General features: G+C 48.0%; 1 protein-coding gene across 1 annotated transcript in view; it reads right to left on the bottom strand.

The window, feature by feature from the left end:
- The window catches only part of LOC146335349 (putative glutamate receptor), a 36039-nt gene extending 34794 nt beyond the window's left edge, over positions 1 to 1245 (bottom strand). Inside the window, exon 1 of the mRNA XM_084821987.1 lies at positions 1116 to 1245. The gene's annotated coding sequence lies outside the window, so the exon portion shown is untranslated. The remainder of the gene's footprint in view (positions 1 to 1115) is intronic.
- Positions 1246 to 14075: the final 12830 nt, after the last annotated feature.

Here is a 14075-nt window from a genome sequence, read left to right as displayed (position 1 = left end):
AAATGATTCCACAGATGAGCAGTTGGACATCACGGGCTAAGCCACAGGGGTAAGAAGAAGCATCCCCAGAAAAGCCAGACATATCTTTTCCTGGGATGTGCTGGAATCCAAGGATGTGTGAAAAAAATTTTTTTCCAGAATTTACCCAGTTTGCACCTCCCAGAACCGAATGCGGACCTGAATGCAATCTGTGGTTGAAGTCTGTACATGTCCAAGCATGCAAAGCAATTCACAGAAGGAGAATACTATGACTGCAAAATGCAAACTTTTGAAAAACGAGGACAAATGCAACTTAAGCAATGGGAGAAAACTACATACATCTCAAAGATGTGCACAATTGATGCGTCCATCTGGAAAACTGCACACAAAAATATGTATGGAGTTATTTGTGGAAGGAAAAAACAAAGTTCACAATCTGATACAGACACAAGTCGGAACGAGTTTAGAGGTGAAATTCAGAGACCTCGATTAGCTCAGGTTTTGCTAATTCACACTTCCCCAGGGGTGTGTGGAAGTTCCCAGAGAAATTTCACAAGCCTTATCCAAACTCTGTTTGGCCTCTCTCAAAATCTCCTCCAGAGATTGCTCCTGAACAAATACCTCGACACCACTGGGCAAAACTTAGTAGCAGCTTTCCCACCCTACACTGATACCTGGAAGCCAAATTAGCAGGATTTTATATGCTGATGCCAGCCCTGCCTTGCATCTACCAGCCTTTGGGATCCATCAAGGGCCCCAAATAGATCAATTCATGTCACACCCGGGGAGTAGGATTTTCATCGGATGTTCATCCAAACTCCCCATCAAGCATGCTGTGTGGATGCACCTTTTAAACGGAAACAGATCCTTTCATAACCCTGGGATTACAAAGAGTGGGGAAGATGACAAATGAACTCTCCTTTCCTATGTCCAGAGAAAGAGCGGGTGCTGTTCTTGGGGGATTTGCCAGAGAGAAGAAATGTTGCTCCCTCTAAGCCTACAGCATCTCCTACTAAATATAATGCTCGAGGGGAATTGTGCACAGAAAAGAAAGAAATCGAAGTCACAATTATTGGCTGAGGATGGTGAGGCAGGAAGTGGAGTGGCAGGGAAGCAGTTTAGATAATCTCACTTACGGTTAGTGATTCTTCTGGCTTCGGCAGGACAGCCCAGCCCAGCAGCAGTAGCACCGATGGCCCAGCAAGGAGCTTCTGTGGAACGATCGCATAAATCAACTGTACAGACCCTCTTGCTCAATTCAGACTTAGAGGAGGAGGAGCTTTGGGGGGGAGGTTTCCAAAAAGGGAGTAGTGTTGTTGTTTTTCCAGTTCCTAGCTGGGAGAACATTGTGCAGCATTGGTTACTCTCCCAGTCGCTGAGCACCACATTTAGGCTACATTAAAAGAGCATTCTGCAGTTCAGAGAGGCCTGATGCACACTGCCGGTCGCAAAGTCAGGGGGAAATGGTCCTGGCCTTTCCCTGTCATGTTAGATTTCTACATGCAGGGAGGTTTTTTTTTTTTTTAATTATTCATTAATTCATCCATTTCATTTCTATACTGCCCAATAGCTGACACTCTCTGGGCGGTTCACAAAAATTAAAACCACAAAGCGCAGCATAAAATATAAATATGAAAGCTGAAAACCACAATATAACAGTACAACCAGAATAAAGCCTAGCAGCAATGTAGGTCTAAAACGCCGGAGCTAAAAGATTAGGAACCCAAAATGCTAAAATTCTGAGAGAATAAAAAAGTTTTCACCTGGTGCTGGAAGGAGTATGACATAGGTGCCTGGCGAACCTCTCTAGGGAGCTCATTCCACAGCCGGGGGGCCACAGCAGAAAAGGCCCTCTTCCTGGTAGCCACCTACCTCACTTCCTTTGGTGGGGGCTCCTGGAGAAGGACCCCTGAGGATGATCTTAGGGTCCAGGCAGGCACATATGGGAGGAGGCGATCCTTCAGGAAACCTTGCCCCAAGCCATTTAGGGCTCTGAATGTTAAAGACTGCATTCAGTACCAGCAGGACTGTACCATGTTGTTTTCCTGAACGTGTGGCTTGGCTCTTGGATGATGGGGGAAGTGACACAGCTGCTGGGATTTATCCAGTTCAGGGAAGAGCATGGTATTCAAACACCACTTGCTGGGGTTACCCATTACCCCCTGACTCACAACACAGGTCTTTCAGTGCTTCACCCTTGCCATACCCCTCAGAATTCCCCAAGGGCTAGTTTTGAAAAGGTGGGGGAAGGAGGCAATATGGGGTGCTTCGAGTAAGGGCACCACAAGGCTGAGAAACGTTTCTGATGCGGTCCTGGAATATACAAGCCACAACCGGGAAAGGAGGTCCAGCATTTGCTGGCCTCGAACCAAAGAGTGGAAGTTGCGGGGAAGAAGGCTTTGGCTAAATCTTAGAGGAGACACTTCCGAATGCTGTACTGAGGGCTGTCAAATGGTCTGCCTCAGGAGGTGGTGGGTTCTCTTTTGCTGAGGGGATTGGGCCAGATGGCCGCCTGTCAGGGATGCCGTTGCTACATCTTGCACTGAGCCGGGAGTAGATCAGGTGTGTTGAACCTCTTCCACCGGAGGGCCAAATGCAGTTTTACTCCAACAGGGACTCCCCTGCTGGCAATGGCAACTTCTGCTACTCACGGGAGCATGCACGCCAATGAAGCATTGCTCCCTGTTCACTGTAAACCTTATATTCAGCAACCCGCTCGGGTTTCTGAGTTTCAACGGGGGGCGGGGGGGGGGAGAAACAGCCGGTGCAGGAGACTGGGTAATCAATCCAAGCGGGGCCATTCCTGCTCCCCACACATTTCGAAACCTGTGAGTGTTGCAGGAGGAAGACTTCTAAAGAAACCATCAAAGAGATCAGCTTTTTCTGTCTCCAGAGGTACAGCTTAGATTTATAGATTGATATCAGTACGCTAGCCTCCTGCACACGCAGGATGTTTGCTTACTTGTCTGTTTTCTGGTGCCGCCCTTCTGGTGTGTTCTCTGGATCAGCACCAGGAATGCTCTGGCAGGGGTCCAGCACCCAGGCAGGGCATTGACACCAACCTTGCACCCCCTTTAAACATTTTTTTTTTCTGCTGGCACCACCAGGCCACCATTTTAATAATATCCCACAATGCCCCAGCCAGCAGGATTAAAATCATATGTAAGCAGCTCGGGGAAATTTTAAGAAGTCTTTGCTGGCACCAAAAATGGCATGTGTCAGCAGACTTCAGGCTCGTGGAATCTTCTTTGCTTTTATTAGAACCTTGGGGCTCACCAACCAGAACCAGAGGCAAATGAAAACAGTGGCTTAGGGCTGTGTAGTATTGGGGGAGTGAAAAATTACTTACATTGCTCTGTTTTGCAGAGATGGGGCAAAAGTTGTTTGGTTCACATTTTACCGTAGACTTCCCTAATTTTGTGCTTTCAAGCCAATATGTGAACCAAGACTTGGTTATCCTTCAACATTTGCGCTTCTCCGAATTTTCAAAATGGAGTTCTCCCATCCAAAAAGAAAACAAGGAAGTGTATATTAGGGGAAAGTGCACACAAATATGTATATTAGCGAAAATTGCTTGCAAAGAGTGTGTATATTAGGCAAAACTGCATACATGAATGCATTAGGAGAAAGGAACTCAAAAAGGCATACCAGTTTTCAGGTGTTTCTTGTTTTGTTTTTCATTTTCGATGTTCGAGACAAACTGAACTTAAGACTGGGAAAATTCTCAAAGTTCGGGATAAACCAAACTTAAGAATGAAAAAACGAGAAGCTGAGAGAAACCACACAGATTCATCCATCTGTACTGGGTTGACCTGCATATACTAGGACAAATTATATTAATAAAGATCCGGGTAAGCCAACAATTTAATGTACGAATGGGGAAGCCTTTTGATGTTGTTGCTAATGTTAAGCAACTTGGGAGTAGAAGTGGTCAGAAACCCACTGTCATCCATCACTAAAAGATTCCTATCCCACCAATAGATTCCTATCTACTTTCTACCCACTGCTGCATGATAATCTCTTCCCTTTAAATTTTACAAATCCAGCCATGGAAAGAAGTTGGTACTTCAGGAGGATTAACAGAGGAATAACCTTGAGAAGTACCCATGTGTGCTAGAAATGCTTCATTTGCACCCATTTCGATGGCCGATTGACAGCTGCTTTGAGTCTCGGTAAGAAGCACACAAGGCAAACATCTAAATTCAGTATATATAGCAGCTTCCTAGTTGGATGCAGAGAAGAAGTATAAAGCAGGTAATTCGCTGGATTGGATCGGGGAAGTTTGAGCGAGGCCAGTCACGCTCCTGGGCTAGTAAGAGCTGCGTCTTGTACTCAGGTTTTACATATATGGCAAACAACCTCCCCCCCATCCACCCCGCAGCCATTCACACTGATGCTAAATGGTGGTGGACTTTGAGCTGGTGCCTTGCGAATATTAATGAGAGAGGCTTTATTCCAATGACAATACAGGACGGGTCCCAGCACATCATACATTCAGTTTTGCCCATTGGCAAGATCCTTCCAAGACTTGAATGACATTGTAGGGTCATAGCAAAAGTTACTGCAACTCCCTAGCCCACAAAAAGAGAGTCCTGTTTGCCTTTGCCTTTTTAAGTGACGGGAAACAACAATTCTGGGAAACAACAATTGGCAGAGGAGGCAGTTGGGGTGAGATGGGACTGAGAGGCAACGTTCGACTCAGATTTGGAGACAATATTTAAGCTGAATCACAGGCAAAGAATGAGAGGTTCTGTTTTACTGAATGTATGCAGGTTGGCACCAGGTCCCAAGTGTTCCGATAAGCAAAGAGCTTGAGCACTTGCGTTCAACACGCTGCCGATCTCTCAGCCAACAAGAAGGATCTCTCTGGAATTGCCTGATTCCAGGAGAAGGCCTGTCCACATGAACAGACTTGCATGCCAGTGGTGCCCTGAACTGGTCACATACGAGTTGTGGAATTTCTGCTCCTCATGCCAAAATCACAGCTCAACTGACCCAGGCTCCAGGCTGGGCCAGTTCTAGAGCTGGGGGGCCACTCGGTGGAGAGCTGTCCAATGAGCACCCAGTTGGCTGCAGCTACCATCTTAGCTTCTCCAAACAGGAACGCCCTAGAAGCTCCATTATTCTGTGGCATTGGGGGTAAAAGCAAAGAAACATGGAAGCTACCACGTTTTTGTGATAGATGTCTTCTTTTTTTTACCTATAATGCCATGAAACAACATTGCATTTTGATAACTGCAACCCCAGCTGTTACATGCCCAGAGCAGGTGCCCTGGCAGACATCCACATTGGCAATGGACTCCAGCTGATATCACCACCGGCAGCGGGCCATGGCAACTGCCCCGCATATGCTGGGGCCATTGTGGGTATGCCAAATAGCAAACAGCCAATGCCAAATGGTGGCATTTGTGTGGCTGCAGCTATTGGGCAGTGGTAGAAAGGGTGGGGGGACTACAGCTAGGGCTTCCTGATCTGTGTCCTGTTGCTCCTTTGGTGAGCTATTTGGGGGCAGCAACAACAAAAAAAGGCTAAGACAGTTGCATCATCCCTCTAGATTGCCATTTATTTCCACTCACCCGGGTGCCCATTCCACCCCACATCTGACCTGTCTATTAATGCTTCCAGGTTAGGCCTGGATCAATGCCTGGACAATTGCCAGATTCTGGCCTTCTCTATAAGGCTCTCTAGGTGTTTTCCAAGTACCTCCACTTCCCACCTTGCCTATTCTCCAGTCTGTCTGGTAGTGTTGTCTTCCCAGTCCTTCCTATGCCACCACACTTTCCTTGAAGCTTGAGACACACTCTTGTGGGACTCATACCTCCAACGCCCTGTGTTCCTTCCAATACTGAAACAGCCCAAGGAATTTTGGTTCAAAACCCAATTTCATCTTCCTCAGCACTATGCCCCACTCTTGCAACTGTCATGGACCAGGACCCTGAACCCTCATCCTCAGAGGATCCCAGCCCCTGGTCATTGAGGGGGGCGCCAGAGTTAATAGCTCAGGAGGAAGACTCAGTCACGAAAAGGCATCACAAGGCTTCCACCTTCCCAGGACCTAGTTCCCCAGAAAAATTCCAGGAGTTGGCTTCCCTAAGTCCAGAAGAGGTTGCCTTGCCATCTTCAGACTCTGGCCACAAGGACACTGTGGATGTGTGGATTGTGTTAAATCCATTCTGTCTGTGTTTCGTGGATTGTCAGGCACCTTTGGTTCTGTTGTCCAGCCATCTACGAAATTGGATTTTTTCTCTGAATTTGCACAAATATGCATGTGCACAAATTCACATATATGCAAATTTCCCCAAAATGTGCATTTTCAGGCTTTAGCCTATGGGGCAAATGTGTGTTCTGGCTGTTTTTTAAGTTTTGCATATTTTATTGCGACAAAATCTGTGCAAAATTTGGGAAAGTTAGAAAAATGGTCCACAAGTCCACAGAATCCTCTGGACGGGGGAAAACCCGGTCCACTGTGGAATCTGCAGGTCAAATTCATGGAAATCCAAACTCATTTCATCTGTTGCAGATTTCTACACCATCCCTGGCCACAACCACTCCTACATCGTTGCAACTTGGGGCTGCTAAAATAGACCATTCCCTTTAAGAAACAAAGCCTCAGTTAGTGTAGAGGTGGACCCAACCCACCAAAATTCAGGCAAATTTATACTTAAGGCTCAGTCTTGATGTGCTTCTTGTTGGACCAACATACAGACAACCCTGTCTGGCTTCCAATTCCACTGGGAACTTTCCATTGTGCTGATCTCTTCCTGTCTTGCTTACCTCAGAAAACTGACCTAACCAGAACGCTGCTCAAGATTTGATCCATAGCAGTTCCCTGCAACCCATGCTACAGTTCAGGGCATCAGCAGAACCCACTGCCTGAAATGATATAGCCACCCCCTGCCATATGACTCAATAATATCTCACCTTACCAGGAGTTTAATCAGGAGATTAAGTATAGCAGCAGAGCTGTCCGACAAGGAGTTGCAGGGAGCACAGGAAGATTGAGACGTTGTTTCAGCACTGCCTTGGCTTCGGCTGAGCAGCTTTACAGTCGGTGGTGCTGCCCCACTGCTTCCTGGCCATCATCAGGGCCCTGGAGCATATGAGCAGTCAGGTGTCCTCCTCACGAGTAGGGTGCAGGGAGAGTTGACCTTGTCCTGTCAGACAGGCACTGCACCTTTGGCTCTGAGCTTCCAGTGGGACATTCTGCCACTCTGCTCCTGGGATCCTCCAGATGATTTTGGTGGGTTTGGGTCAAAGAGAGGAGACCATTCCAGGGCATTAGTTCTTCCAAACCTGTGGCTTCCCAGGAGAATTATTGGTCTTCACCAATGCCCCTGGAGCCCTAAGGCCAGCAAGTGTCATCTTCTTCCTCTGAGGACTCATGAAGTTCAAGGTTCATCCCACTGGAAAGGCGGTGGGACACAAAACACTTAATATATGGAACAATCGACCAGGTAGCCCATCTAATTTAGTATTGACCTTTACTTCTGAGTTCCTTTGACTGTAGATGTGGGATCTTCTGCATGCAAAACATGTTCTCTTCCACTGAGCTATGGCCCCTCATATACAGATATACCGGCCTTCCATTGAGTTGCATCCATCCAGCTGATATCTGTCTACTTCTGTATATTTTTGTGAACCACGCAGAGAACTCTGGCTAGTGAGTGGTATAGAAATTAAATAAAATGAAATATTTCAACTACAGGCTGCGAGTAGCGGCTTTTCCTAACATTCGTACCTGAGTTCTTTGGGAGACACTAGGGATCAAACCTGGGACCTGTGACGCCTCCGTTCTGACATGAGCCACATCCACTGCCCTTGTGCAATCCTCGTGATATATGATCTATTATATTTGTAAGAGCTGTAGGCTGGAACAACACCAGAGTACAAGATGTACAAAAGAAAGAAGAAATCAAACCATGTATTTTTCCCCCCAACATATCTCTGAGGATTAATAACAGCATGCAGAAAATCATTATATCCCCACCACCACCACCGCTCCAGCACCATAAACACCTCATCTGTCTTCATATGGAACACTGGCAGAGGCAGAGCAGAAGGTAAGCAAACCTGTCCTACAGGCAGGACTGTCTTAAGGTTTCCTTGCAGAAAACCTAGGAAGGGCAGAATAAAGGCCTCCCGCCCCAAGAACTGAGGGTGGGCTACAGAATCACCGGAAGCCAAGGAGGACTCATTGTTCAGGAAGGAAATTAGTTTGGTGGGTGACCTTGGAATTGTGCTGCCACAGGGAGGGAAGTTATCTACTCTGTTTGTCAAAAAATTAGAGGTAGCTATATTGATCCAGTTGAAAAAAACACACACAAGAGCCACAGTAGGGTAATACTGTTATTACGACCGACCAGGAACAGAGAGAGCTGTCTTAGGGCATGGGTATTTGTCCAGCTAGTTTGTATCATTAGCTCTGACTGGCAATGGCTCTCTGCGGTCTCAAGTGGAGAGAGGGCTTTCCCATTGCCTGCTACATGATCCTTTTAATTGGAGACACTAACAACTGAACCCAGGGCGTTCTTTAAGCAAAATATGTGCTCCTGCACTGAGCAGTGGTCTTTTCTCAAACTAAAAGGTTGCAGTGAACTTCTCTTCAGGCTGAAAATTAAGAGCAAAAGAAAAAGCAGAGCGAGGAGGAAAAAAATGTTGCAGGGTATGATGAAACACCCCCCCCCCATAAGAACAAAGCTTTATATTGAGTCAGAGCCTTGATCCACCTCACTCAGTATTGTCTTCACTCAGTATTGTCTTTACTCAGTATTGTCTTCACTGACTGGCAGCGGCTCTCCAAGGTTTCAGGCATGAATCTTTCCTAGCCCTACCTGGAGATGCTGGGGATCCAACCTGGGACCTTCTGCATGCAAAGCAGGGCTCTGCTACTGAGCTACGCCCCTTACTCCAGGCTGCAGTTTATAGGATGGAGTGGAAAAGGTGTTACACAACCTTCAGCAGCAATCCTATATACACATACCTGGGAGTAAGTCCCATTAAACTCAGTAGGGCCTCCTCTGCATAGATGCATATAAGACTGCACTGTTAATTGGGCTGGAGCAGCCTTCCCTGACCCGGTGCCCTCCAGATGCTTTGGACTGCAACTCCCATCAGCCCCAGCCAGCATGGGCAATGGTCAGGGATGCTGGTGGTTGTAGTACAAAACATCTGGAGGGCGCCAGGTCAGGAATGGCTGGGGGCAGAACAAATTGCAAGTTGCAGCAAGAGCTGCTGGGACAAAGAAATTGCAACAATCTTTGTAAAGTGCCCAGAGAGATCTGTGCTTATTCAGATCTCCTTTTTCCATCATGCCCAGCAACAGTTCTGGTGAACTTCCAGGCGTAGTTTGAGACGTCTGAGATGTTAGCTTGCTAGTTGGAGATGTTTCTAGATGGTCCTCGTGAAAGGTCTGATGCTTCTGATAATTCTGTGTTGACAGATGAGTAAGCAGGTTCTGGCAAACGCTCCAGGCAAGCTTCTTGAAACGTGCAGCTCCTGTCCCAGCTCCCTTTCATTTCAGTGCGCCTTGTGAAAGTGGACTTCCTGATGAACTAGGTGCCCTGTTCCCAGTGAGGCTGAGCAGGTGAGTGGGCTCTACAGAGGGCCTAGCCTTCGCCACCCGCCGAGGCTCACACCCCAGGAGGGGACCACATGCCAGCACCCGGCGCCCTCGGCCCTGCTGCTGTCTGTTCAACTGCCCTCTCCAAGCAAGCAATAGGTGAGAGGAGTGAGGAGGAATGGTTGTCTCCACATGGCTTGTACTCTGCCCTCTAGGACGTGGCGCAAGAGGCAAGCAGACAGGGAATGGCAACAGCAGGAATGAGGAGGACCCCCTGAGAACATCTTCTGCAAAGGCTCTCCAAAGCCTGAAACTGGCTCTGAGACCGGGGTGGGGGGTGGGGATTCTGAACTTTCCAAAACAGCAAGACTTGCAAAGTTGGATCCCCCGCCCGACTGGGGAGACCCAAGTTCCAATCTCCAGTCATCCATGAGACTCACCGGGTGACACTGGGCCAAGCATTACCTCTCAGCCTCACCTATCTCAAACAGTTATTGTGAGGATAAAAATGGGGCAGAAATCATGTAAGCTACCATGAGCAACTTAAGAGGAAAGGCAGGATATTAATGTAATAAAAACAAACACATCCATATGCTTTTTAAGCTGTAGATGGACCAGTCAGAGACAAATAGGTTAAATAATCTTTATTTTCAGTAGTGTCAGCTGGTTTTACAAATAGATTTTAAATTATTTGCAATATATAGAGAAGAAGTGTTATAAACAAACCACCCACACACACACACACAAAATCAACCCTCACCCAACCCCATCTCTCCTTCCCCGCCCCACCCTCCAGTCAAATATAACAAGGGCTGAAAATTAAAGTACAATTTCTTTTTCTTTCTAAATGCATCTTGATACATTCTCCCTCATTTTCTTCCCTAATAAAACGTACATCCATAATAATAAATGATAATGGTGGGAAAGGGGGAATTAAAACAAACATCTTTAAAAAGAGGTTATTTAACTCTGAATAGAGCTAATCTTGCCTAATTTTCTTTGTATACAAAAATGTATTTTGCACAGCAGTGCAAAACCAGACAAAGAAACCAACGAACTAACCAACCAACAGGAAGAGGTCATTCTACAGGTGATGTGATGTACAGTTGACCCTTCAAAGTACTACAAACATTTCCTGTTTTAAGTCCATGTTTCTGGGAAATAACATTTTCAGTGCTTACAAAGCTAAACAAAGGAAATGAAAAAAACAAAACAAAACATGGTCCTGCCTGTTTCATTGGCTACCAGAGCCCCTTTTCCCTGAATAACTAGTTAAAATGGGAAAGAAACACTGAAAGAGATTTACAGCAACTTGGACTTGCCTGAGCAACCACCTCCTCACAAGTCTTTCTTTTGAAGTTCTCGCCTATCACCATGGGTGCCTAGAGCATTAAAAGCCCTGAGACTGGCTGCTTGAGGAATTTGGACTTTGCAAATTCTAATACAAACTGCCCTGTCTCTCACCTCCCCGGGTACTGCGTGGATCAGAGCTCGGCTTTCCCACTGCTTTCGCTCTTCCTGAATGTTACGATGTGGTTCTCGGCTCAAAAAAGGGTATCCAGATATGTTTAACAATATGCGTTTTGAGAGAAAGTATGTTTAGTACAATGCGTTTTGGGAGAAAATGAACGGAATGCCATTTTTTGTGTGTAAAGTATAAAAGAGATCAGGTGCAGATCAATAGGAAATGGGACAGGACGGACTAAAGGGAGAATGCATGTGAAAGTGACACAGAGCAGAAACAGAGTGATCTGGCCATCCCTCCACCAAAGCACCAAGCAGGAATGGAATCCTTCTATTCCTCCACTAGTCTTCCTGCCCACCTCCTTTAGGCACCTGCTCAGGGACCAAAAGTGGAACCTTGTGACTCACAGGAAGCAGGCGAGAGGGCCGTGAAGTAGCAGGACGGCCGGAACAATAGCGATGCCTTGCTCGATACCTCAATGAATATTGAAAGTGACTAGGGATGCCAGTGAAATTGTCCCAAGCCAAAGTCAGGAATGAACTTTGTGGAGTCGGAAAGCCCACCTCAAAGGGGGCTTAAGGCCCCCAAACTATTTCCTAGCTGAGATGAAAGTCCAAACCAGAGAGGAATCATAGAGTAGGGTCGGAAGGGGCCCATAAGACCACTGGGTCCAGCCCCTTCACAGCTCCTGACTCACTCCTGGTGCATTCCCCCCTCCCTAGAAATCTTCCCCCCTCCCAAACACACTCCCCTTCCCTAAGGAGATAGAAGTGTCAGTGCAAGCAGTAGCAACAGAAAGAGGCAATGGAAACCAGTGGCCTATGTGGGATGTAGTTCTTCCGCTGGCTGCTGCTACTGCAGGTACCCATTGGGAGAACTACATCTCCCATGGGCCACTGGGCTCTGTCACTAGAGGGGAGGGAGGGAGGGAGGGGGAAAGACCATCCTTTCCCTGCTCCTGCTGCTTGCACCATCATACCGATCTCTTTTTGCCAGGGAATCATAGAATAGTATAGTAGGGTTGGAAGGGGCCTACAAGGCCATCGAGTCCAACCCCCCAGGGAAGGGAACAGGGGAATCAATTTGGCTGGTGGGGAGGACTTCTGGAGAAAGGCAAAAGGGCTGGTTGGTTTTTCAAACCCATTCGACTGGCTCAGAGAAGTTATCTGATTTTTCCTGGGCTCCCCCCCCCCCCGCCAGACAAAACTGGATCATTAACAAATCAATCTGAGGTAACGGCCAAGAAGCTTGCCCATCCTGCAAAGTTGCCTGCACTGTTTCTAGACTGTCCACCCTCCTCTCACCCATTTCAAGCAACACTCGTAGCCCTCATTTTTAGGCAGGCACAAGATGACCGCTGCTCATTTGTATCTAGGGATTTACTTAAAGTAGGGATGGCGGAGAATTCCGCCACGGACTCCAGTGAGGCCAGATTATTTCGAATCCGCCCCCCCCCCCGGAGTCCATGACGGAACGGACTACCCCCCCGCCACCCCCCGACGTCCCCCCTGGAACGGACCTACCTGGCGGCGGCAGCTACGGGTCATCTTCTGGCCACTGCCGGGCTGCTGTGGCCGCAAATGGCGGCCGTTGTAGCAGCCGCCATTTGCATTCCTGCATTAGGCCGTGATAGGCTATGTAAATACTTAGGTAGCCTGTCACAGCCTAATGCAAGGACGCAAATGGCGGCTGCTACAATGGCCACCATTTGCGGCCACAGCAGCCCGGCAGCGGCTGGAAGTCCAGCTGCGGCCGGCCCTGGCCGGCGGCTCTGCAGCCTTGCCGTGGAGCGGAGCCGGCTAGGGAGGATTCCAGGGGGGAGTATTCCAGCAGATCCAGGCAGTGGACTGGTAAGTGGCATTCGTACATCCCTATGTAAGCTATCACGGCAAAGCAGGGACGCAAATGGCGTCCCCTACGCGGGACGCCATTTGCAGCCGCAGCCCGGCCGTGACCAGAAGCCAGGCTGCGGTGGTCAGCCCTCACCGGCGGCTCTGCGGACTCGCCGTGGAGCGGAGCTGGCCGGGGAGGATTCCAGGGGGGAGGAACGGATTGCCTCCCCCCCCATCGAGGATTCCAGGGAGAGGAACGGATCGCCTCCCCCCCAGCAGACCCCCTGCGGAGGCAGGTAAGTGGGGTTTCGTACACCCCTAATTTACAGACTTGCAAACAGAAATATTGCTCATTCTGAGGCAGTCTGTGAGAGAGGTCAGGCCAAACCTGCGAGGAGGCAGGGGGCCTTGTGTAGAAGCAAACACTGTGGTGCAGGGAGAGATGTCTGAGCAGAAAACACCTTGATTTTTTGGATTAAATAAATGTGAAGAAAATAACCCCAAGAGATGGGGGAGAGATTTTTATACTGTTGTATCTGCCAGAGCTTTAACCTAGGGATCTCTGGGAATCGTAGTTTTGTTAAGGGGTGAACATCACTGCTTAGAAATGGCTACATTCCCTCTTCTAGCTTCATGGAAAATTAGGGATGGTGCGGGTGCCTGATTTAGTCCAGGAATCCAGCGGAACCACCCCTGCCTGCACCACCGAGCCCTGCTCACCGAGCCCCTGCTCACCGCTTGCCCGCACTTGGCAAATGGCCTGCACTCACCCCGGTGGCCTCGTCAAGCTTCGCAGTTGCCACTTTTTGAGAAATAAAATGGCAATTGCAAAATGCTCGTATTTGCGCACATATGAAAATGCGCATTTTGCAAATGTGCATATTCATATATGTGCAAAAATGCACATTTTTTTCAAAAAGCACGCATTTTTGCACACACACAAATATGCACCTTCACAAAATGTGTGTTTCACACATGAGAATATGGACATTCACAAAATGTGCATTTTCGCGCATACAAAGACGTGCGCATTTTTGCAGTCACCATTTTATTTTTCAAAAAAATGTGGCCACGGAGCTTGATGAGACCACGGTGGTGGCTGCTCGCTGAGAGTGGAAGGAGCTCATGTGTGGTCCGGGGACCAGCAAGCAGGGGCGGGGGCTGGGCGGGCATCCAGAGAACCCGGACATGGGTGAGTTCGCACATCCCTACGGAAAATCCCAGGATCTTTCAAGGTGAC

The sequence above is a fragment of the Heloderma suspectum genome, chromosome 15 (genome assembly GCF_057233095.1).
Source record: "Heloderma suspectum isolate Gila_16-S chromosome 15, 16-S_ref, whole genome shotgun sequence".
NCBI lineage: Eukaryota > Metazoa > Chordata > Lepidosauria > Squamata > Helodermatidae > Heloderma > Heloderma suspectum.
The sequence above is the reverse complement of the archived record's forward strand: the minus strand, read 5'-3'. Positions and strand labels throughout refer to the sequence as shown.